The sequence below is a fragment of the Lithobates pipiens genome, unplaced genomic scaffold (assembly GCF_037356315.1).
Source record: "Lithobates pipiens isolate NorthernLeopardFrog02 unplaced genomic scaffold, aLitPip1_a1.2 Scaffold_25, whole genome shotgun sequence".
Taxonomy (NCBI): Eukaryota; Metazoa; Chordata; class Amphibia; order Anura; family Ranidae; genus Lithobates; species Lithobates pipiens.
This window is the reverse complement of record NW_027507787.1, coordinates 92,229,500-92,250,670: the sequence shown is the minus strand read 5'-3', so window position 1 is coordinate 92,250,670 and position 21,171 is coordinate 92,229,500. Positions and strand designations below refer to the sequence as shown.

Genomic DNA, 21,171 nt, shown 5'->3' with positions numbered 1-21,171 from the left:
AACAGGCTCTTAAAGAGCTATTAACTGTCTTGTGTAGGATACCAAAGTGACACTTTATCACAGCTTCCATGTCAGATAGTGATGTTTTCTTGCTCCCCTCTTGATTATGTACTGTGCTGTTCCATGCCAAGCTGACCAAAATTGCACCACACTGCACATACACAAGATCGGCAGGTGCATGCTGGGTAGCCAGCATGCACAGAATCCAGAAAGAAGAACACTGTGGCTTCAGATGCCCACACTGGAGATGGCCGCACTATGCAGAAACTTCACAAAGTAAGAGAACAATGCTGCACAGATAGAAAACTGTCATAGTTTACAGCATACCTTTGTTATATTGCACAATGAATATTCTAGGGGTATTTTTATCGGGACTGTGACATTATGGCAGACAAGTTTTGACACATTTTTGGAACCATTGGCATTATTACGGTGATCAATGCTATATATTTGCATTGATTACGGTAAAAATGTCACTGGCAGTGAAGGGGTTAACCACTAGGTTAACCCCTTTAGGCAGATCAGGCAGGCAGATCAGTTTTGTCTCTCTGCCTGACGATCGGCGGGTTCCGGCGGACATCGAGTGCCCGGCCATCGGCTTCCACGGTGTGTAATCACAGTGAAATCAAGCCGGCGGCGTGCACGTGAGCCCCCTACATGGAAGTGTGGGATCAAGTTTATATACGTAAACCGCTGCATAGCTGCCAACTTGTAGCAGTAAAACTTCTATAGGGAGGTCGGGAAGAGGTTAATGAGTAAAGCTTGATTACATTTAGAGTACTTGCATATGGTACTAATGTATGAACATCAGATATTCCTGGTGGAAAGAAAATGCTGGGAAGGGCTGTATAGCTCATTGACCTATTAGTTTGTGTTTTTTTTTTTTAAAACAATAGTATTCAATTACATCAGTAAAAAAATACAAAAAAATAAATACTTGAATGCCTGAAAATGTGTAAAGTTACAAGATACACAAGGGCATATAATGAGGTGGACCAACCTCACAAAGCATAAGACTAGTAAGAAAAGCAAATATTACAGGATAAGCAAGCAAACCTAAACTATTGATTTTTTTTTTGCCAAATTGGTCAAAGGGGACATAGTTACATAGTAGGTGACATGATGTAATATTAAACGTTTAATGTTTTAACAATCTCTTTATCAGGGTCAAAATGGGTCACTTCCAAACTCCCATAGATTTACATTGGTTAGCCTCTTTGCATGTAATGCCCTGTACACGCGGTCTGACTTTCTGATGGAAAATGTGCGATCGGATCTTGTTGTCGGAAAATCCGATCGTGTGTGGGCTCCATCTGACTTTTTCCGTCAGAATTTCTGACACAGAAAGTTTGAGATCTGGATCAAAAATTTTCCCACAACAAAATCCGAACGTTTAAATTCCCATCGTGTGTAGACAATTCCGACTGACAAAGTGCCACGCATGCTCAGAATAAATTATGAGATGAAAGCTATTGGCTACTGGCCGGTTTATAGTCCTGTCATACGCCTTCTATGTCACCGCGTTCAGAACGATTGGATTTTCCGACAACTTTGTGCGACCGTGTGTGCGCAAGACAAGTTTGGGCCAAAATCCGTTGGAAAAAATCCAATGGATTTTGTCATCGGAAAGTCTGACCGTGTGTACAGGGCATACTGGTAGGTATCTCTGGCTCCGCAGATGCTAAGGACATGAAGTTCTGGAAGCTTTTACAGATATACGGGTCTATCTTGGGAAAAGAAAGGGGGGCACCACGACCCGGAGTGGCAATGTCTCCCCAACTTTATAGGAATGCTTTCTCAGGTCCCTCCAAACTCAAAGATTTTGAGGGAGACCTCAGACAAAAAAAATTAAGGCCGCGTACACACGCGGGGACTGTTCGCTCAACTTTGTTCGTCAAACAGTTTCAGCGGACAGTCCGCTCAAAATTAGCATGGACGGACTTGCCCACACACGACGAACGAACAGTCCGCTGAAACCGTGCGCGATGACGTGAACGGCACGTACGACGGGACTAGAAAACGACGTCCTATACACTGCAATGCAACCTTCGGCGTATAAATTCTTTCTGAGCATGCGCGGAACTTAGTTTGACGAACAAGCCTACACACGTGGGGACTGTCCGCTCAAACCAAGTTTCAGCGGACAGTTTTTCGGGATTTCCGAAAAACTTTGTTCGTCAAACTGTCCGCTGAAGCCCACACACGAGCGGACTGTCCGCTGAAACACTGTTCAGCGGACAAAGTTGAGCGAACAGTCCCCGCGTGTGTACGCGGCCTAACAGAGTGAAATCAGTCTCAAAATCCAAAACTGTGGCAGAGTGCTAAGGGAGTGCCATCATCCCCATATTCTGTACTGAAAATAATTCCCTCTATTTCACAGGACTATTATAGGCAATAATGTATGTGAGCCTATAGGTAAAAAAAAAAAAAGTATGAACAACTTTATTAATACAAACAACAATCACTAAATAAAGGCAATAGCAGCTACATAGTACATGCATGAACACCACAAGGTCAGTTACAGTGAAGAATTGACCATAACACAGTGGATAGCAAAATTAGCCAGCGCGTTTCGAGCCTTATGCCACGTACACACAATCGGAATTCTCATCGGAAAAAGCTATGATGGTTTTTTCCGACGGAATTCCGCTCAAACTTGCATACACACAGTCACACAAAAGTTCGCTGAACTTTTGACTGTCAAGAACGCAGTGACGTACAACACTACGACGAGCCAAGAAAATTAAGTTCAATGCTTCCGAGCATGCATCAGATTGTTTCCGAGCATGCGTAGGATTTTCGCGCATCGGAATTGCTACAGACGATCTGGATTTCCGATCTAAACTTTTTCCGTTGGAAAAATTGAGAACCTGCTCTCAAATTTTTGCTGGCGGGAATGCGCCAAGCAAAATTCCGATGGAGCATACACGCGGTCGCATTTTTCCTTGAAAAGCTCTCATCGGTCTTTTGCTGGCTGAATTTCCGATCATGTGTACGCGTCATTACAGTTCTTCTTCAGGGGGTGCCCATATGCAGGATCAAGTTCTACAATATAAGAACACCAATAAGTATCTTCCATGCAATATAATAGAAAAACATTTGGGTCTCAGCACATAACAAATATATTTACAGCATAGATTATATTTCAGCATAGATTTACTGTGTATTTTAATCATTGCGGCTATGCATGTCAAGTGTCTTCAGTTGGGTTAGTAAATATATTTATGTGAGTACTGCAATCCTCCCCCCATACACCAAATATGATAGTGTTCTCATTGAACAGTTAGTGCCATGATTTGGAACAGTGGTCTCCAAACTGCGGCCCAGGGGCCAGATTTGGCCCTTTGCTTGCGTTTATCAGGCCCTTGGGACACTAGTCATCCCACTGATACAAGGCACTATTCCTTCTACACCAACAATGGGGCATAATTCCTACCACTGATACCAACAATAGGACACTATTCCTACCACTATCCCCAACAATCGGGCACTATTCCTCTCACTGACACCAACTGCAGGGCCCTATTCTTCCTACTGACACCAATGATGGGGAACTATTCCTTGCCCTGAAATCAACAATGTGGCACTATTCCTTCCACTGACATCCATAATGAGATACTATTCCTCCCACTGATACCAATAATGAGATACTATTCCTCCCAGTGATACCAATAATAAGATACTATTCCTCCCACTGATACCAATGATGGGGGGCTATTCATTCCCTTGATACCAACAACGGGGCACTATTCTTTCCAATAACAAAAATTATGGAGAACTATTCTTTCCAATGACACCAATGATGGGGCACTATTCCTCCCACCGATACCAATTATGAGGCACTATTCCTTCTCCTGATACCAACAATGGGGCACTATTCTTCCTACTGACACCAGTGATGGGGCACTATTTCATTGCCCTGAAATCAACAATGCGGCACTATTCCTCCCACTGACACCAGTGATGGGGCACTATTCCTCCCACTGACACCAGTGATGGGGCACCATTCTTCAAACTGACACCAATGATGGGGCACTATTCCTCCCACTGACACCAGTGATGGGGTACTATTCCTCCCACTGACACCAGTGATGGGGCACTATTCCTCCCACTGACACCTGTGATGGGGCACTATTCCTCCCACTGACACCAGTGATGGGGCACTATTCCTCCCACTGACACCAGTGATGGGGCACTATTCCTCAAACTGACACCAATGATGGGGCACTATTCCTCTCACTGATACCAACAATGGGGCACTATTCCTCCCACTGATACCAATGATAGGGCACTATTCCTTCTCCTGATACCAACAATGGGCCACTATTCTTTCCAATGACACCAACGATGGGGCACCATTTCTTCCTCTAACACCAACAATGGGGCAATATTTCTCCCACTAAGATCAATGCTGGGGCATTCTTTACTCCCATTGTCTACCCACACTGACCTCAGTCCGCCCCGCAAAGTCTGAAGGACAGTAAATGGGCCCTTTATGCAGAAAGTTTGCTATGGAATATGACTACTACTACTACTGGAAGGAATGCTGTGCTATTGTTGTAAGAAGTTATTTAGCTATTATTTGATGATCTATTATTTATCCTATTATTATTATGGCTTTTCCAGTGCGGCAGGGGTTAATTGAACTGAGAGACCAGGACTGTCAATTTTATGAAAAGCGATCTGCTCTCAGATCACTGTTCAGAGGTGTTTGACAGCTGGTAAGGAGGCGATATGTTCCTTTTATTACTGCTTGGTGTAAACATCCTAAATGCTGCTCAACTGCGCTGAAACCTTGTGGAATTGCAGTGCGACAGGGCAGGACTTACCATTGGGCTTGACTGAGCTCAAGCCCATGGGCCCCACCCAATAGGGGGCCCCGCCAAGATACCTAGCCGAGTGTACCCGGCTCGGCTCCGCTCACAGTTATGCCCAGTCCCGCCCTATGATGGACATAACACAGGGACTGGGCGTGACTGTGAGCCGAGTTGAGTACACTCGACTACTCTCGGCTCCGCTCGGGACTGCGAGAGGGCCCGAGAGCCGCCGAGATACACACGACTCTGTATTTCGGCAGCGCCATTTTTAAACTTCAAGACTGCAATGACAAGCCTGTAAATGACACTGACAAGGCTGCAATGACACTGGACAAGGCTGCAGATGGATGGGCAAGATTGCAGATGGACACTGATAAGGCTTTTTCCTTAAACTTCCCTCCTAAACTTGGGGTGTGTGTTATATGCCAGCACGTGTTATACGCTGATAAATACGGTAATGTATAGAAGGTAGGGCCCGAAAGTGACTCAAGCCCAGGGGCCCCCACCAAACTAAGTCCTGCCCTGCAGTGCGATCTCATTCATTTGAATGAGTCACGTTCAGGGAAGCAAAGCATTATAGCTGCAGCATGTGTACGCCTTTGCAGCTTAAAGCAGAGTTCCAGTCCCCAAAGAGACCGCTCTGTATTTCTCCAAACATGTACATGACCATTTACAATATGTCATGCGTGTGTTGCACTTTTACTTTCTTTTAAAATAGTTTATTACTTACAGATCTCGGAAGCAGGCAGGTTCCATTAAAGCTGTGGGCACGTGAAGCCCTCCTGTCTTCATTTACAGATTTTGGCTACTCAGCATGCACCTCTCGATCTCGCGCATGCGCAGTAATGCCTCTGCGCGGCTGTCCCTGTTCCTGGCAGGTTGCCATAGCAATGTCGGAAGAAGTTCCCGCCTCATTGCTATAGCAACCTGTCAATCAGAGGAGAGGAAGGTAATAGAAGTCGGATCTCCCATTTGCATCATTTCCTGTCTGCATATAACGTGAGATTTCGGCAGTAGGCGATTCACAAGGATACATGATGCCGCTATCATTAGTGCAGCCCCATCAGTGCCAGTAAGTGTCCATCAGTGCAGCATATCAGTGCAGCATATAAGTGCCGCCTTATCAGTACCTCTTCATCAGTGCTATCTCATCAGTTGCTATCAATGCAGCCTATCAGTGCCCATCAGCGAAGAAGAAAAATTACCTATTTGCAACATTTTATAACAGAAACTAAGAAAACGTTTTATTTTTTTCAATGTTTTTGGCTTTATTCGTTTGTTTAACAAAAATAAAAAACCCCAGTGGTGATTAAATACCACCAAAATAAATCTTTATCTGTCCTAAAAAAATGATAAAACTTTCATATGGGTACAGTGTTGTATGACCGTGCAATTATCATTCAAAGTGTGACAGCGCTGAAAGCTGAAAATTGGCCAGGGCAGGAATGGGGGTGACGGAGCCCAGTAGGCAAGTGATTAACCACTTCAGCCCTGGAAGATTTGGCTGCTGAATGACCGGGCCATATTTTGCGATTCGGCACTGCTTCGCTTTAACTGACAATTGTGCAGACGTGCGATGTTGCACCCAAACAAAATTGACGTCCTTTTTTTCTCACAAATAGAGCTTTCTTTTGGTGGTATTTGATCACCTCTGCGGGTTTTATTTTTTGCGCTATAAACAAAAAAAGAGCAACAATTTTGAAAATAAACACAATATTTTGTACTTTTTGCTATAATAAATATCCCCATTTTTTTTTTTTTTTTTAAGAAAGATAATTTTTTCTCAGTTTAGGCCTATATGTATTCTACATATTTTTGGTAAAAAAAAATAAAAAATCACAATAAGGGTATATTGATTAGTTTGCGCAAAACTTATAGCGTCTACAAAATAGGGGATAGATTTATAGAATTTTTATTATTACTTTCTTTTTACTAATAATGGCGATGATCTGCGATTTTTACTGGGACTGCGACATTATAGTGGACACATTGGACACTTTGACACCATTTGGGGACCACTGGCATTTATACAGCGATCAGTGCTATAAAAAATGCACTGATTACTGTAAAAATGTCACTGGCAGTGAAGGGGTTAACACTAGGAGGCGATCGAGGGGCTAATGTGTTCCCTGGGAGGTGATTCTAACTGAAGGGGGAGGGGACTGACTAGAGGAAGTGACGGATCATGGTTCCTGCTTACAAACACACACTTCCATGTTCTGTCTCCCTTGCTCGCTTGTGGCCTGCGGTCATCGTGACCATCGGCCACAAGCATTGGCACCCCCGCAGTGCAGCGGACGTGTGCTATCCCGATCCCGCGAGCCGACATACAGCCATGACGGTTTGTAAGATTGTGCCGACCTGCCGCCGTAAAATGACGACGGCTGGTCACCAAGTGATTAAGGCCCTTTTTACATGGGCACCTCCGCTATGTGGAATCTGCTTGCTCAGCGGGGGGGATCTCTCCACTGAGCAGGCAGATGACAGATCCGTGTCCGCTCTGCTATGCTGTCCGTTACCATCCAATGCCATCTGATCGTGGGATGAATGAAAAATAGGACCACCCGTCTGTTTTTGGTGGACAGGATCGGGTGGGGGGTGTCAGCAAACAGGAGTCCACTGACATCCATGGCTCCATAGAGATAAATGCAGTGTCTGATCAGGTCCGCCTGAAAAACTGACAAGCAGACCTGATCGGACAGCCGTGTGAAAGGGGTCTAAAGTGGACCTTTAGTCAGAAATTTAAGTCCTGCTGGATCACGTCAGGCTGGCCCCTGTTGCAGGTATAGTTATGTAAAACATTAAAAATAAGTATCTATACTGGTTAAAATTCAGTAATACAATGTCTCACCCTGCTCTGCACATGCTCAGTATAATTAGGCACTGTGCCGAATTTGTAGCGTCTGATCTGCTGACAGCCTTAAAGAGGAAGTAAACCCTGATGAGTTTATGTCCTCTTTCATTCCCTGCAAAGGTAAAGCATAATGGACTACTATGCATCGCATAGTAGTCTATTATGTGTCACTTACCTGACACAGAAGCCAGCGATGTCACCGCTGTCCCCTGTAGTCCGGCGCATCCATCTTCTCGGTGGGTCTCGCCGCTCCACCGCTGTCATTCAGGGAAGCCGCGATGATGTCACTCCCATGCATGCGCACGGGAGCCGCCACTCGCGGCATATTGCCGTTGACTGCGGCGCGCTCAGTGCGCCTGCGCGCCGCTGTCTACGGTGCATGCGCCATAGACATCGGTGCCTGTCTTTCGGCAAATAGGAGATATTTCTTGGACCTACAGGTAAACCTTAATCTAGGCTTACCTGTAGGTCAAAGTGTGTTGTAAGGGTTTACAACCACTTTAAAGATTTACTACTGCTCAGGGGCTCTGGGCTTCAGCAAAATGACAGCCTCCAGCAAGAAGAAACAGGAGCAATGCTGGAGGCAATTTACAGCACATGCTAATTTTGGTAGCATAACGGAATGTAGGTTCTTTGCCCAAGAACATTATTTTTGTCAAGTTGATATGAGTAAAGTTCTGCTCTCAGGAGTCTATATAAGTGAAATGTTCTTTACTTGCTGTAAATAACAAATTGTCAGCATGCTTCATTACAAAATCTTTGTGCGAATATATTTGGAAGCTGATTGGCTGTTATGGGCCTATTTCCCCTCCCACTGCACAATTCCTCCCACTGGTCCTTCTCTGATCATAACTGTCCCCATTCCCTTTCCAGTTGTTAGCGCCAGTCAAAGTTGTTAGTAAAAGTCTGTGTTGCGCATGCGCGGAGGGGCTCCACCGATCGCATGTGCTCCAGATGTCTCAGAAGGAGCCAGGAGTGCGGCTTCTCCGGTCAGTTTTTCCGCTATGCTTACATTACCCGCCCGGTAAGCAGCGGTAAGTTTCAGCATCTTCTGCAGCTCTGCACCAGAGGGACGGACGGCTTTATTTGTAGAAAGAGTTTGGGAGCAGGCGGTCGCCATTTTCTTGTAGCCCTAGTGGGTAACTGTACTCCTATTTCTGCACATGCTGTGCTGATAACTTCGTGGATGTAATGCCTCTAATGATATCATGAAGTGCATTCTTATTTCATTTGTCTTTAATCATTGTCTTTTATTTTATTTTTTTCCAGAGTTACATGCAGACCCCATGGGGATTTACCTTTTCTTTGCTCTCCAAAGTTCCTGAGGTCAGAGGTTATATTGAGCTAAGCCCCTCCCCCATCCTATCAGTATCAGGTGAGTGCTTCATTGGGAGGGGGTCACGTGTCTTCTTCAGGGGGTCATTTATAACAGAGCAGATACAGCGCCTTGAAAAAGTATTCACAACCCTTGAAATGTTCCACATTTTGTCATGTTACACCCCGCACTGCTTAGCACTAAACACCGGCTCAACAGTGCTGTATGCATTTTAGGAATGGACTGTAAAATGGACTTTTCAAATTAAACATCACAGATGTCAATATATTATATTTATTTATATGCCCGTTACTTTATTGCTAAAATTACTCTGAATTTCAACACGTAGCTGGGTGTAGTACGATGCTCGTTGCCTTCTTCTGACTGCAGGTGTTCTGTCAGATCAGCAAACCTGGTAGCGGTAGAACCAGTGGTGGTGCATCCATAAAGGGTGCAGGAGCGCCGCCCCCACTCTCCTGCACCGCTCTAATCACCATAGATAGATTCATGCATTGCATAAATCTATCTATGGTCGCTGCTGACACCCCCTATTCAGTTGCCCAGGCCATTTTCAGGTGCCGGGCATCTGAATTATAGCGGCGGGGGTGTTTTTTGGGAAGCACCTGATTAGAGCCATATGATCTAATCAGCGCCCAAAAAGGTGAACAGCGGGTGCAAGGCTGTGCGTTCTCTGTTCACTCAGCTGTGTGTTAGCAAAGCGAATTCCTTTGCTTTGCTAACACTGAATCTGCCTCTTGGCCAATCAGGTTGCCTGGTCTGTTTCCAATCACCTGATTGGCTCAAGCGTCAGTGGCTGTGATTGGACGCCTGAGAGAGGACGGAAGAAGACATGGAGGACGTGCAGGAGACCGCCGCTGACCCGCTCCAAGACAGGTAAGTGCCGGGCGGCATCAGATGGTCCACGCTGGCGGCATCAGATGGTCCACGCTGGCGGCATCAGATGGTCCACACTGGCGGCATCAGATGGTCCACACTGGCGGCATCTGATGGGCACACTAGCAGACATTGATGGGCCCAGTGGCTGCATTTGATGGCACAGTAGCTGCAATTAATGTTGTTTTTTTTTTCCCCCAAAAAATTTGAGCACCGGCCGCCACTGGGTAGAACACATGCACAGCTGATGGAATGTAATTTCCGTTCGCTGATATGACAGAACACCGGCTCCAAAACGCGGTATGCATTTTAGAAATGGGCTGTAAAATCCACCATATGGAGTAACTTTGTAGTGCTTTGTATTAGTGATACAGTGCCTTGAAAAAGTATTCATACCCCTTTACATTTTCCAAATTTTGTCATGTTACGATCAAAAACGTGAATTTATTTTATTGGGATTTTATTTGATAGACCAACACAAAGTGGCACATAATTGTGAAGTGGAAGGAAAATGATAAATAGTTTTCTAAATTTTTTACAAATAAATATGTGAAAAGTGTGGTGTGCATTTGTATTTAGCCCCCTTTACTCTGATACCCCTAACTAAAATCTATTGGAACCAATTGCCTTCAGAAGTGACCTAATTAGTAACTAGAGTCCCCCTGTGTGTAATTGAATCTCAGTATAAATACAGCTGTTCTGTGAAGCCCTCAGAGGTTAGTTAGAATACCTTAGTGAGGAAACAGCATCATGAAGGCCAAGAAACAGACCAGACAGGTCAGGGATAAAGTTGTGGAAAAGTGTAAAGCCTCGTACACATGATCAGATTTTCAGATGAATGGCCGTCCGTTTTTTGTTGCATGCTGGTCTCATGTTGAAAGTGAGGAGGTTAGGCTAGCTGCCATAACCCCAGTATCCTTTTTTTGGCTGGTGGCCCAGTTTCTGGTAAGAGTGGTCTCTGCGGCAGATTTCCCGCAAGATCACTTTTTTGGTGGCGGGAGAGGGGCCCCTCTCCCGCCGTGCTCCGGTGCCATCCGTCGCTTACCGGAGCCATCAGCGGAGGCGATCGGATGTTCATCCGTGCTGGGTATGGAGATGAGTGAGGGGAAAATGGCCCCCACCCGTCTCCATAACATTGCAGGCCTCATGTACACTGCTGCTTGTAAACAGATGTTCAGAGGCAGTTGGATGTTTTTTTCAACTGCCCCAAACTCATCCAATGTTATCTTATGTGTACATGTACACAGGTTTGTTTAATGTCGTTTTTAGGCAGTTGCATTTAGAGGCTTGTCTTTGAAGGCAAAAAAAATGAGTTCAGACGTCGAAGTTTCAGACGGCAGTTATGGCTAAACGTGGTAACTCTCATTTAGCTGCGTTTCGTTTACAGGCGTTTTTCATCTTTGCCCATTTTGGGGAAAAAAAATAAAAAGTTTTTATTTTTTCAAACACGGCAAAACTGCCATTTTTTAATGTGGGTTACTATCTGTCAAGTTAATTAGTTCAGGAGAGGTTGTAAAAACGTCCCATGTACATTAAGGGCCGGTTCACACTGCGACGCGAGGCGAGGCGACACGGCTCGCCTCGCCTCGCTCCCGCAAGTCGCCCCCATTCAGTACTATGGAACCGTTCTGAGAGGAGCGACTCGAGTCGCTCCGACTCAGAAAAAAGGTTCCTGTACTACTTCGGGGCGACTTCGGGGGCGACTTGCATTGACTTCTATGCAGAAGTCCTCTGCAAGTCGCCGCTGAGCTCCCCGCAAGTCGCGGCGAGGTAAGTCGGAGACGCCTCGCCGCGGCTCGCTGTGTGAACCGGCCCTTAGCCTTAACCTCCCTGACGGTATTCCTGAGTGTGACTCGGGGTGGATTTTCAGCACCAAAAGCGGTGACCGCAAGCCACACCTGGGATTGCATCACAGGATCCAGGTACAGCAAACTTACTTTGTCCCCAGGATCCTGCAATGTCCTCCCCACTCTGTGTGCCAGCCGTCCTCCGCTCAATTCATCACAGCGCCGAGCTCCGTTCCCTGAGGAAGGAGAATGGCACAAATTCAAAAAGTACAAATACAGTACACAGTAATCTTACAGATTACATTACTGTGTCAATTTATTTCACATCCCAGCGATAATAAATTAGAATTACTTGCTCTTCTTCTTTTTTCTTTCTTTCTTTCTTTCTTTCTTTCTTTCTTTCTTTCTTTCTTTCTTTTTCTTTCTTCTTCTTTCTTCTTCTTTCTTCTTCTTTCTTCTTCTTTCTTCTTCTTTCTTCTTCTTTCTTTCTTCTTCTTTCTTCTTCTTCTTCTTCTTCTTCTTCTTCTTCTTCTTCTTTCTTTCTTTCTTTCTTTCTTTCTTTCTTTCTTTCTTTCTTTCTTTCTTTCTTTCTTTCTTTCCTTCTTCTTCTTCTTCTTCCTTTCTTCTTCTTTCTTCTTCTTTCTTCTTCTTTCTTCTTCTTCTTCTTTCTTCTTCTTTCTTCTTCTTTTTCTTTCTTTCTTTCTTCTTCTTTCTCTTTCTTTCTTTCTTTCTTCTTCTTTCTCTTTCTTTCTTCTTTCTTTCTTCTTCTTCTTTCTTTCTTCTTCTTCTTTCTTCTTTCTTCTTCTTCTTTCTTCTTCTTCTTTCTTCTTTCTCTTTCTTTCTTTCTTTCTTCTTCTTTCTCTTTCTTTCTTTCTTTCTTCTTCTTTCTTTCTTTCTTTCTTCTTCTTTCTTCTTTCTTCGTCTTCTTTCTTCTTCTTTCTTCTTCTTCTTTCTTCTTCTTCTTTCTTCTTCTTTCTCTTTCTTTCTTTCTTCTTCTTCTTTCTTCTTCTTCTTTCTTCTTTCTTCTTCTTCTTTCTTCTTCTTCTTCTTTCTTCTTTCTTCTTTCTTCTTCTTCTTTCTTCTTTCTTCTTCTTCTTCTTCTTTCTTCTTCTTTCTCTTTCTTTCTTTCTTCTTCTTTCTTCTTCTTTTTCTTTCTTTCTTTCTTTCTTCTTCTTTCTCTTTCTTTCTTCTTTCTCTTTCTTTCTTCTTCTTCCTTTCTTCTTCTTTCTTTCTTTATTTCCTTCTTTCTTTCTTCTTCTTCTTCTTCTTCTTCTTCTTCTTCTTCTTTCTTCTTCTTCTTTCTTCTTCTTTTTCTTTCTTCTTCTTTCTCTTTCTTTCTTTCTTCTTCTTTCTCTTTCTTTCTTTCTTTCTCTTTCTTTCTTTCTTCTTCTTTCTCTTTCTTTCTTCTTCTTTCTCTTTCTTTCTTCTTCCTTTCTTCTTTCTTTCTTCTTTCTTTCTTCTTCCTTTCTTCTTCTTTCTTCTTTCTTCTTCTTCTTCTTCTTTCTTCTTCTTCTTCTTCTTTCTTCTTCTTCTTCTTTCTTCTTCTTTCTTTCTTTCTTCTTCTTTCTCTTTCTTTCTTCTTCTTTCTCTTTCTTTCTTCTTCTTTCTTCTTCTTTTTCTTTCTTTCTTTCTTCTTCTTTTTCTTTCTTTCTTTCTTTCTTCTTCTTTCTCTTTCTTTCTTTCTTTCTTCTTCTTTCTCTTTCTTTCTTCTTCCTTTCTTCTTTCTTCCTTTCTTTCCTTCTTTCTTTCTTTCTTTCTTCTTCTTCTTCTTCTTCTTTCTTCTTCTTCTTCTTTCTTCTTCTTCTTTCTTCTTCTTCTTCTTTCTTCTTCTTTTTCTTTCTTTCTTTCTTCTTCTTTCTCTTTCTTTCTTCTTCCTTTCTTCTTTCTTCCTTTCTTTCCTTCTTTCTTTCTTTCTTCTTCTTCTTTCTTCTTCTTCTTCTTCTTCTTCTTCTTCTTCTTTCTTCTTCTTTCTTCTTCTTTCTTCTTCTTCTTTCTTCTTCTTTCTTCTTTTTCTTTCTTTCTTTCTTCTTCTTTCTCTTTCTTTCTTCTTCCTTTCTTCTTTCTTCCTTTCTTCCTTTCTTTCCTTCTTTCTTTCACTAATTTAAGAATTACAGGTATACAATATAAAATGCCAAATTGTCATGCAAAATAATTGTACAGCTTTCAGCATAAAAAATCTGAAATAATCATACGGCCAGGGAGGTTAAAAGGACCCTTTTGACCCCAGATCTCATATTTAAGAGGTCCTGTCATGCTGCTTTTCTATTACAAGGGATGTTTACATTCCTTGTAATATGAATAAAAGTGACACAATTTTTAAAAGAACAGTATTAAAAAAAAGGTAAAATAAATAATAAGACCATCGCACACTGGATTCGAAAAGTTGAGGGGATAAAGAGGATGGAGGATCTTGTCCTCACGTCACAAAATAAACAAGATATCAAAAAAAAACTTGGACAAATGGAACCCCTTTGTCTGCTCAAGTGAAGGCTACCGTCTCCTGTTGTCTTGTGCTCCTTGCTAAGCAGCCCAAGTCCGTACTCACTCACTCACTCACTCTCTCATTTCTGTTTCTTATGTTCTCTAATGCCCTTTAGGAAAATTAGAAAAGTTGTGAATTAGGACCCCTATCCTCTCCACTCCTGGAGTGTCCAGGGTTCGGTAGGGATAGCTTTGGACGTTGTTTTTATATCCGGGTATACTGTGATATGAGAGATATATGCCCTTTTTGTTGTAATTGTACTTAACCCAAGCTGTGGTATTATGCATACTCTTTCTGTAATGTGGGGACCTTTTTCCCTTTGTTTGAAGTTGAATAAAAATGTTATATTTGGGAAAAAAAATAAGAAGAAAAAAATATATATTTTTAAAGATATAACCACGATCGGTAAAGCGAGAGCAATAATTCTAGTAATTCAAAACATGCAACTTCTAGATTTTTTTTTTTTTAAACGCCGCCTATGGAGATTTTTAAGGGTAAAAGTTTGTCGCCATTCCATGAGCGGGCGCAATTTTGAAGTGTGACATGTTGGGTATCAATTTACTCTGCGTAACATCTTTCACAATGTAAAAAAAAAAATTGGACTAACTTTTCTGTGAAGCCGTTTGAATCAGAAAAAAGAGCTTGGGCATAAAAAGATGCCAGCTAGGGATAGGGACAGTTGGAAGAAAGGCAAGTTTTTGCTATGCTTTAGCTATACTTGAAGTCAGCAGCTACAGTATTTGTAGCTGGTAACTTTTTTTTACTTTTACCAAAGCTGAGTGACGCTCCTCTTCAATGAAGCGGGGAGACCAGTCACCTGACAATGACAGATCCGTCAAATGACTTTGACAAGTCATGCAACCAGGATCTTTATTTTTTTTTTTTATTTCCTACATTAATTGTAGGAAAGCCTATTCTGAAACTTCTCTCTCTCCTATATGTAAAAATCAGCATTCTTGTGCTAGAAAATTACTTTTTTAAATGCATGTCAACCTCTAAAATTGTGCACGCCCATGGAATGGCAACAAACTATACACTTTAACCAGTTGCCGACCCTCAAATGACGGCCAGGCGGCGCATCTCTTGTGGCGGGAGGGCGCCATATAACGTCCTCCCATTTAAACAGGGAGTGCGCGCGCATCCCTGTTCCTTCGGTGGCGGCATGTCACAGAGACACCGCTCGCCACCAAGGGGGGTGAACAGCCATTGGGTATGGCTGTTTACCACGTGATCGGCTGTGATGGAGTCACGGCCAATCACAGATGGTTACACCCCCACTGTGCATGGCGCGTGCTTGCTGCGCGTGCACATCAGTGGCGGCGTGTTCCCGGGAACACTGCTCGTCACTGATGCTGGTAAACAGCCATTGGCTGGCTGTTTACCCACGTGATCGGCTGTGATCGTTTCACAGCCGATCACTAAAATGTAAACAAACCGGGGTAACGAGATGTTACCGGGTTCTCCTCCTCACACCGATTGTGTGTGAAGAGGAGATTGCAGTAACATCTCGTTACCGCTTACAGTACACACCAACACACACTGATTGCCCCCCCCCCCAATAAAGAGGACCTGTCACCGCCCATCATAGTACCTGTCACTCACAGTCCATCAGAGTACCTGTGACAGCCCATCAGAGTACCCGAGTACCTGTGACAGCCCATCAGAGTACCCGAGTACCTGTGACAGCCCATCGGAGTACCCGAGTACCTGTCACCAGACCATCAGAGTACCCGAGTACCTGTCACCAGACCATCAGAGTACCCGAGTACCTATTTGCAACCCATGCCTCATAGAATATACGTTGGGGTGTGTGCTTTCCAAAATGGGGTCATTTTGTGGGTAATTCCACTGTCCTGGTGCTCTAGGACCTTCAAAAGTGTGATAGGTAGGAATGAAATAAGATATGTCATTTATGCTCCTAGATAAAAAAAAATCTTAATTTTGCAAAATATTGTGGGAAAAATGACAACATAAAAAAACTCACCATGCTACTTACTTAATACCTTGGAATGTCTGCTTTCTAAAAAGGGGTCATTTGGGGGTTATTTGTACTTTCCTGACTTGTTAGTTTCTCAAGAAATTAGATACACCTGATGTACTGAAGGCCTGATCAGAATTTTCAGTGATTGGCACAAGTTTGTAGACTCTATAACTTTCACAAAGACCAAATAATATACACTAATGTGAGTTATTTTTACCAAAGATATGTAGCAGTATAAATTTTGGCCAAAATTTATGAAGAAAAATTACTAATTAGCAAAATTTGATGACAGAAACAAAGCACAATTTATAGCATAAAAAATAAAAAATCTACTAGTGATTAAATACCACTAAAAGAAAGCTCTATTTGTGTGGAAAAAAGGACGCAAGTTTCATATGGGTACAGTGTTGCATGACTGAGTAATTGTCATTCAAACTGTGAGCACTGAAAGCTGAAAATTGGTCTGGTCAGGAAGGGGGTATAAGTGTACTGTATTGAGGTGGTTAAGGGCTAGTTATCGCTTGCTTTAAAACATGGCTTTGGACACGCTTTATTAAAGCTCTCTGAACACATGTTAAAGCTCCTGTCACTAAATAAAATGGTTATCTTACAGTCCTGTTTACACCTGCTTTTGCTTGGTGCTTTGGTGGGGCTTTTGAAGATGCTTTGAAGCACCACTGAAGCTACATGAGGAATAATTGTTGAAGCTGAAGCAAGTGTAAACGAGCCCTAAAAGCCTTTACAGGTTCCCAGTTAAAGTTACACAGGAGGTGCAGCATTAGAATTATTGCTCTTGGTATAATGTTCGTGGGAATACCCAACATGTGTGGTGCAAACACTGTTTACCATTTGGCTATGTCAAGGGATGAACAACATCCTTTATTATAGCTGAAGCAGTGACTGGTCCTTTTTTATGGAAAGATCTGGGGTCTATTAGACTCCAGATCTCTCCCGGTCATTTAAAACTATCTTTTCAAACCAAGATCTGTTTGATCAGATGCTTTCACAAGCCAGTAATGGCTTGTTTACATCCTGGCAAAACCAGAAGTGACAAAATACTTGTCGCTTCCAGCTTCTTACACCATAGAGCTGATCGGGGATTTTCTGTTTCTCGTTCATCTCTATGGTCATCCGGTAGAACTGCTGGCTTCATTCCCAGGCTCCCGGTAGGACAGGAGAGCCTAGGAAGTCTGTGGGAGTGAGAGGGACCCCCTTCCGCTGCCTATAAAAGTGGTCCAGCGGCTAATTAGCCATTAGGATCGCTTTTACATAAAAGAGCATCGCCACCTGAAAATAAATATACCATTATGATGCCTGCAGCTGTAGTCATTATCCCGGTATAAGCACTTCAACCCCGCATATGGGTACGTTGTGGCAGCTGACGTGATTACAGTCCTCAAGTCCATCTTTGGTAAGCCACATTTATAAAGCAGCCACTGTACTAAATATGCCATTTTATGTAATAGCGAGTGAAGAAGGCTACTAAACTGCCAGACCGTTACTCTACATGGATTTTAAAGCCTAAGTTTAGTTTTATTTTTTGTTTACTGCATCAGGGACAGCCTCCTCCACCCACACACTCTGAGTGGAGGAGAATATGCTGTCATTCATGCTCCTCCATGCTCCTCCATTCACAGAATGTGTTGTGGAAATGTTTGGGTCACAGTGATTCTGTGGAGTAATTGGTTAGTGGTTCCCAATAGTCCCGATCAATTCATTATTTTTTTAATGCAATAAAGAGACACTCAAGGTATCATGTGAAACTGTTCTAAATTTTATTATGGCGTGTTGAAGTGTTTATACGTGTACATATGTAGGATGCCACGTGCCCATATAAAAATTGTCTGTTGAAGCGGAACTTACCCCCTGACTTGGCAGTTCGTTTGAGAGTACAAGCAACTGTGACAGTTCTAATTCACGGCATTATTTGAATATAATTTTTTTTTTTGGAAACAGTTAAATCAAAGGGTTTAGTTCCTGTGTAAAACTTGGTTTTAGGAAGTAAACACCTCAATTGAGCAAGGCATCGCCGAGGCCAGTGTGTGTGTTATCAGACATTCTAGGAATGTACTTGGCAGTGCAGATCAGAGTGAAGTGTAAAAGGCCTTACAGTGCTAAATATGTATAGGGATGGGCGGGCAACCATCACAGCTGTTTCCATTAACCCATGCAGCGCTGGTAGTTCTCAGCTGCCAGGAGGATCCAACATCAGGGTTCTACAATAAGCAGCAGGACGTAGGGCACACTTTACTGGAGGCAAGTTGTGTCCCTCATGTCCCTGGTGCAGTATACCAAAAAAATCTCTAAACCAGCTTTAACCAATCGAAGACCAGCATGTTAAACCTCCTTCCTGTCCAGGCCATTTTTCAGCACTGTGAAACTTTGACTGATAGTCAGGCCTTGTTCACACATAGTGTATGAATCTGTAATCTATGTGAGGCCAGTGTTTACCTGCATGGGGATACACAGGTGGTCTGTGCAGACAGCCCCATTGCCATCAATTTGGGCAAAGTAGCTGCATAGGCACAGCCTCTGCTCCTAATATGACATCCACGTGGGCACACTTTCCCAAACACAGGCAATGTGAGTTCGGGGACACACACCCAAACAGATGTCACATTGGGAGCAGCAGATCTATTCATGCAGCCACTGCACCCCAATTGATAGCAAAGGGGCTACCTGCATGGGGATGCACAGAACACCTATACATCCCCATGCAGGTAAACACAGCCATCACACAAGGTACAGATTCATACACCATGTGTATGAGGCCTTAGTCATGTGACCCTATATTCAAAATTGGTAATGGCAACGATCAGCAACTTGTACTGGGACTGCAATAGTGTGGCGGGAAATCTGACACTAACTGACACTGGGGGGAACTGACTAACATCATCAGTCACCAGTGACATTATTACAGTGATCAGTGCTAATAATATATGTGTTTGTGTGAGTGTGTGTGTATATATATATATATATATATATATATATATATATATATATATAATGATGTACTGTCACTGTACTAATGAAACTGGGCAGGAAAGAGTCTCTAGGGTGATCAAGGGGTTAAATGTGTGCCTAACAAGTGTTTGTGTGTGCTGCTTTTACTGGGGATCTGGTTGTTTTCATTCCCCTTTGAGCAGGGTATAAAAAAAAACTAGATCCCCTGTCACTGAACACAGCTCTGTGTTGTTTACATGCACAGAGCTGTGTTCAGTGAAGCTGAGAGCCGATCACCGGGTGTCGGTGGTCGATCATTGATTGGGACTTGGTGATCGGCATATGCTGTGACAAATCGCAGCACAACTGGGCCGGTGGGCTCACGTAGATCACATACCAGGTATATGATCAAGCGCAAGGGGGCACCCTGCCACCATATATATATATATATATATATATATAAGTTATATAGTAAAAAATAACTGCGCCACACAACTAGAAATAAAAATCAATCACAAAAAGCCACACAAAGAATATTTCCAAGGATAATATATGCAAGTTATATGGTCAGCAAGTGGTTAAACTAATAAAAGTATCATGGAAAGAAGACTGAACATTTGAAAATAGACTGTTTTTCCCAGTTGCTGTTATAAAATTTTGCAAATTAATAATACTTCTTCATACGTTTAAGCCAAAATGTATTCTGCTACGTTTCCTTGGTTAAAAAAAAAACAATACAACAAATAAGTGTAAATTATTTAGACTGCATGAAAGTTGGCGCCTACAAACTATGGTCTATATAAAAAGTATTGAATACATTTTTTTTTAGGAGATCTGCCCAGTGTAAACTTTCTTCTAGCAGAGGTCCAAATCTCATTTTCATTGCTCAACAGTTCAGTGTTGAGCACAAGAAAATGTAAGTTATTTGTGGCATGCCTTGAATGTAACTAACATGACTGAAACCTTTTAAATACATCTAGGAGATGAATAAAGTTCAGATGAGCAGTATTTTTAGTATGAAGGCAAGACCAAGAACACAGGGACATGACCTCAAACTAGCAGGAAGAAAGTTCAAAATCAAATCTTATGCCACGTACATGCGAGCGCAATGTCCAACAGAAAAAGTCAGACGATCATATATTCCGATCGTTTGTATGCCTCATCTGACTTTTTTTTAAACGAAAATTCTAATGGACCTAGAAATAGAACATGTTTTAAATATTTCTGACGGAACCAATTCCTATCAGGGAAATCGCTCATCTGTATGCTGTTCCGACGGACCAAAAATGATGCATGCTCTAAAGTACAAGACGGAAGCTATTGGCTATTGAGTATTGAACTTCCTTTTTCTAGTCCCGTTGTAGGTGCTGTATGTCACCGCATTCTTAATGATCGAACTTTGGTGTGATCGTGTGTACGCACCACAGTTTCAGCAGAACCTCCGAAGGTTTTTCCTATGGGAAAACCGGTCGTGTGTACGTGGCATTAGAAAGCGTTATTTTACCGAAAGAGTAGTTGTTGCTTGGAATAGACTTCCAGCAGAGGTAATGAGTCAGACAACAGTAAGTGAACTCAAACATGCTTAAGACAAACATAGATCTATTTTAAAAAAAAGTTTAAAAACAAAAACATACAGTATAAATAAAATAAAAAAATGGGACCCACTGTGCTGGTGTGGCAATGATCAAGAACACTGTTGCTGGCTGCTTGGTGTGGCTGGTAATCTGGAACACTTGCTGGCTGCACTGGTGTGACAGAAATCAGGAACTTAGTTGCTGACTTACATTGGACTGGTGACACTGGAACAAGTGTGTTAACAATCAAGAACACTGTTGCTGTCTGTGCGGGTCTGATGATGTTTTAATACAAAGACAAGACATCAAGTGGTTTAAAGGAGTTTAGCAAACATTGATCATCTTATCTGCTTTCGTTTTGTAGCTACGGAGGCTTTTACAGTGCTACTGCTGAAAACATCTAGTGCTGCTGGCTCCTGCTTTTAGTTGAAATCTAGACTTTCGGTATGGCAGGGGTTCATAGAGCCGAGGTACCTGTCAATGCACAACTCAAATGTGCTGATTACACCTGCCCTTTCCAACAC

General features: G+C 42.6%; 1 protein-coding gene across 2 annotated transcripts in view; it reads left to right on the top strand.

Moving 5' to 3' along the window:
* Positions 1 to 8,534: 8,534 nt before the first annotated feature.
* The window catches only part of LOC143930392 (uncharacterized), a 70,980-nt gene continuing 58,343 nt past the window's right edge, over positions 8,535 to 21,171 (top strand). Inside the window, exons 1-2 of one of the 2 annotated variants that reach the window (XM_077454679.1) lie at positions 8,535 to 8,705; positions 8,941 to 9,046. The gene's annotated coding sequence lies outside the window, so the exon portion shown is untranslated. Of the gene's footprint in view, positions 8,807 to 8,940; positions 9,047 to 21,171 lie in introns of both variants that reach the window. The other variant, XM_077454680.1, reaches the window with a different exon arrangement.